This window comes from Notamacropus eugenii, chromosome 3 (genome assembly GCF_028372415.1).
Source record: "Notamacropus eugenii isolate mMacEug1 chromosome 3, mMacEug1.pri_v2, whole genome shotgun sequence".
Taxonomy (NCBI): Eukaryota; Metazoa; Chordata; class Mammalia; order Diprotodontia; family Macropodidae; genus Notamacropus; species Notamacropus eugenii.
In genome coordinates this window covers 479,336,637-479,341,513 of record NC_092874.1, presented here as the reverse complement: position 1 = coordinate 479,341,513, position 4,877 = coordinate 479,336,637, and the positions used below count along the sequence as shown (strand labels likewise).

The following is a 4,877-nucleotide window of genomic DNA, read 5'->3' as shown; positions in this document are numbered from 1 at the left end:
CCTCATGGGATCAGGGCCTCACAAGTGCCTGGAGACTCCCACTCACAATGCTTTCCCAAGCACACACGTAGACAAATATTAAGGTATTTCACTCCCTGAATATCAAGGCAATTTGCTGACTGACTAAAGGATACATCTAAGGAAGGCTGTGCTGGTCACCTCAGTGAAAACCCTCCCAGAGACAGCATTTGTACTTTGGGGCTCTCATCTTTTGTTTCCAACACTTACTTTCCTCAAAATTCTCACAGCTACAGGACTGGCTTTTCACTATCCTGCTTTTCTTCTGCTTCTTCATCAGAACCTATGTGGGAGAAAGGAAGAGAAAGGGATCAAGCATTTATGAAGGGCCTACTATGTGCAAGACACTGTGCTAGGCCTCCTACGTTCATGATCCTCACGACAACCCTGTGAGGTTGTTGCTGAGATTAGCCCCACTTTTCAGATGCAAAAATGGAGGCTCTGGAAGTTGAAGTAACCAGACAAGGATGAGGGAGGTATGACTGCATGGCCTCACCAAGGCTGCACCCAACTAACCTTGTTAGCCATCTTTGGCAGGGTTACTAACATAGGGAACCCAGTGAATGCTGCTGATCTGATGTAAACAGAGTTCAGCAAAACTTTTAGTAAAGCATCTCATAACATACTTAGAAAAAGAAGATGGAGAATTGTGGCTCAGATGGTTCAGCTAGGAACAGGGAGCCGTTCTTACTGGCTCCAGGGTAGCTCAGCCAGTCTTCAGTGCTGTGGCCCAGGAATCTGGCGTGGGCCTCAGGCTGCTTATCATTTTTATGCACTTGAGCCAAGAAGGAAGAGACAGTCTGGTTGGAAAGTTTACAGACAGAATAAAGCTGAAAAGGAGAGTGCAGAAATCAGTGGACAGTCAGGCCCCAAGCACTACTGACCAGCTCTAGCCCTCTAGAGCTCTCCTTTTTTGATTTTGAAGCATTCTGACACCTGTGCAGAGTCGCTCAATGAGCCTCCTTCTTTTGTCTGAGCTGCCCCCTCCCTGGGGCAGGCCCTCCAGAGCTTTTGGGTTCCATGATTCTGTGACTTGAAGAGAAGGCTAGGTAGGAAGAGCCAGGAGTGGGATGCGTGCCCACGAGCAGGGGATGACAGGGCTGGGGCTCTATCCACTTCAACACACTGCCAACAATGCCCTTGTAGGAGAAATTCAGTTCTTACTGGTAACCAAGCAGTCCACCAATCCACAAGGCTCCAGGGGACCCTGACTCAGCCAGACTCACCACGACAGATAGGGTCCAGGCAGGGATTCAAACCTCAGTCTCCTGAGTCTGAGATTCAGGGCTCTTCCCACTGGGCAGCCCTGCTACTGCATTAGAACACCTTTCATCAGGGTAGGGACTTTCTGGGGAGGAAATTCCATTCACCAACATAGAGCTACCCACAGCATAAAAAGCATGTGACTTGCCCAGGGTCACACAGTCAGTATGTGTCAGACAGGACTTGAGCTGGAAGGGGACAATCTATTAAGTGCCTTTTTCCCCCTAAGCCATGACGCTGAGCTAAATGCTTTCCAAATACTGATCCTCACAATGCCCTGGAAGGAAGGCACTATTTATGATGATGCCCATTTTATAGATGAGGAGACTGAGGCAAACAAAGAAAAAGTGACTTGCCCAGGGTCACACAGCTAAGTCTCAAGGTCAGATGTGAGCTCTCCAGTATCTCTCAGTGACTGAATTATGAGCTGCCCACCTCACCAAAAGCCTGTCGCCTTCAAGTGATATCAGAGTGAAGCTGAGAGCACCCCAAAGCAGTCTAGAATCAGGCCTGAAAAGCCACTTCCATGTTCATACCTCTGACCTCCAGGCACAGGACCAAGAAGGGCACACCTCACACAGCTGGCCTGCCCAAAGGCTCTGGACCCAAGCAGATGCCTGCTGCCCACAGAGTGGGCAGCCAAACAAATTGTGGCCAGTAGATATTGGGTGACAGTGGAGACTTCCAAAGCCTGAGCAGATGCAGATGAATGGGGAGTGAAGAAGGATGAGGAAAACAACCTTTACAATCGTGCCAATGGAAGAGAAACATGAGCACCACAAGGACCCTCTACACAGTGCTTCACGTAGAAGCACAAGTCACAGCCATCTTTAGCAGATGATGGAGGGGGCTGGGTGGGGTTCGGGGGCGATGGGATGGTGCACTGCACACACTGTCAGGCCAGGCCACGGTTTTGCTGAACTGCCGGCTTCTTCCTCTGTTGTATTGTTTGTTACAAAGGATGGACCACTGGGCAGGGGAGGAGGAGGGATAAATGAGGTAAAAACAAAAAGTACTGATAAAAATGAAACAGTTATTAAAATTTTATCATAGAAAAATCACATAAAAGTAGAAATCCCAGCCTTATAACAGAGCAGGACACACTGGGGAAAACCAGAAAGGTCAGTGTGGGCCAAGACTTTATAATGCATGTTTATTCCTGGTTCCTCTCTCTCATTCTCCCTTGCAATATGCACACAAGCCCACACATGTAGATGTCTGAATCTTTGTGTACAGTACATATGTCTACATTCATGTGTGTTAACCACTGACCTGCCCTGGCTCCACAGACTGCCTTGCCTGGGCCCATCTGCCCCCAGCAGCAAGTGAGAAGAGGCTGGTTACCAGGGCATGCTGCCCCCAGAACAGCTGCCTGCCCCCTCCACTGTGAGAAGGCTACAACTCAATTGGGGGCCTGCTTCCTGATTAAAGCGGCTGGGGTGGGAGCTTTAGCCAAGATGGAGGATCTGGAGCAGAGTTCTGCCTCACACATTCACTCGGGCCACGGTGTGTGCCTCAGCTCAGAAACCATGTCTTTGATGTGAAATTAGTGGTTTAAAAAAAATCCCCCACAGGACGCAATGAGCAGGAAGCTTTGTTTCTCAGCTATACAGTCACAAATCACACAATCCTTGCTGTGGTTTAACCGCTTTCTTCTCTGGACACTGCTTTTTAAGGTAACACTACCAATGCCTCAGGCTCATTCAGCACCAATAACCTCATCTGGCCTTTGACAAACACCCTTAATTAAGCCTGCGCTGTTCTAAAGCCTTCCAACTGTGCTCTCTCCAAAATGTGGCTGGGTATTTTTCAGCATCCGTGGGTGTCAGCTGAAGGAGAACAAAAACAGTCCCTCCACCATGTCTGGTCACCTCTCCCAAATGAGACCCAACTCCAAGGCTGCCACAATGGTGCCCGAGCTCACTCAGATGGTCTACACCAAGAGGCACACAGATTTCCATGACAGACTTTGCTTTCCCAGAACCAGCCCAGCTGAGTGCAGGGAGGTTCATCACAGAGAAGCTGGTGGGGAGGGGATGAATCCAGTGTTTCCATGGCAGAGAAACAGAGTAGCCATGGCAACAGAGGGACCAAAGCTTTTCACCATGTCATTAGCTGGTGCTTCACAGATCCCAGAGCGGTTCACACCACACCCCAACAGTGATCCGTTTCCACACAGTCTTTGGTGACAACAGAGGCAGCGTTTCTTCACCAACACCATGGGTCTCTCAGGAGAGAAATCTTCATACAATTTCTGAAACCCAGTGGCCAAAGGTCTGTCCGCCTTTCCCACTGAACAGACTCATCAGACACCACCCCTCTCCATTACATCTCCACACACCTTTGCACACACAACCAAGCCACCATGGATAACCAGGCACTGGACTTGTAATCAGCATGCCCTGGATTCAGACCTGCTGCTACCTGGGGGACCCTGGGCACATTACTGACCTTCCCCCTGCACCCCCAGCTCTGTACCGGCTCTCCAAAGCCCAGGGATGGCAGTCTGAGAATTCCAGACCAATTTCAGAAGGCCCCCTTTCTGGATGTGCAAAGGAGATCATCTACTTCCTTCTGATTCTAAGGAACATTTACATTTTAATGTGTTTCCTGCACTGGAAACTCAAGAGGTGACAATGACAAAGAAATACAGAATTACCCAGCCTGGCCCCACCCCTCCCTCCTTCCTCAAAGCCCCGCCCGGCTGCCTGGCTATGGTGCCAAGGACACTCCCCAACACCACCAGGTGGCACCATGAGCAAAGAAAGCATAGCCAGTCAGAGGCCAAATCCTACCATTCCTCCCTTTTGGGGCAGTCACCTGGAACTCAGAAGCATTGAGGACACCTATCAAGAGAATTTGTGTGGATCCAGAACCTCCTCCTTGCCTCCTCGGGAGGGGACCATGAAGAGTAGCAGGCAAGTGGAAGTACCAAGCCGGGGTGGGGGTGGGGGAGTGGTTCCCAATACAGCAGGGAACAAAGCAACAGCCAAATGCCCTTTACCTGCTTCAGACTCAGGAGGAGAATAAAACTGCCCATTTGAGAGACCTCCAGGAGGCTGGATGAAGGCTGCCCTCTCCAAAGCATCCTGAACCAACAGAAGTCCTGGAAGAGAAGGGATTGAGAGCCTGGGCATTAGTCTCCCACATCAGGACAGAGGGCTAGCACCATCTAAAGATGCTTGTCAGCAGGTGCTCACACCCATGCATATGGCGGTGAAAGTGGTGACTTTGAAAATCTCTGGAACACCACAACAGCGGCAATGCCCCTCTTCTCACCCCACCCCAATACAGGACACAGCTGGCCTGTGGGACCAGAGTGCCCAGGGCTGCCACTGGACTTTTCCTTCTATCAGTCCCCTGAGAACATCCTGTTCCCTTCAACAACAAATGGGTCGCACCAGCAGATAAGAGACTTGCAGCATCTCTTGAAAGAGAAGGCATTTGAACCAGCCACACCTGGTACCTTGATGGACCATCAAAATAATAATGTGGGGCAAGAAAGAAGCTACTGTACGTGACTGGCCTCCCTCTCAGCAATGGCAGCATCTGCTAGAGCACAAGGTGATGCATGCACCAGCTCCTTGGGAGCACTG

The 4,877-nt window shown here is 50.2% G+C and overlaps 1 long non-coding RNA gene across 1 annotated transcript; it reads right to left on the bottom strand.

Annotated features, from left to right (window-relative positions):
* Nucleotides 1-228: 228 nt before the first annotated feature.
* Nucleotides 229-4,418, bottom strand: LOC140497753 (uncharacterized). The gene is made up of 2 exons (XR_011964836.1): nucleotides 4,286-4,418; nucleotides 229-301 (listed from the first exon to the last, which is right to left on the bottom strand). It is a non-coding gene; the product is annotated as an uncharacterized lncRNA (long non-coding RNA).
* Nucleotides 4,419-4,877: the final 459 nt, after the last annotated feature.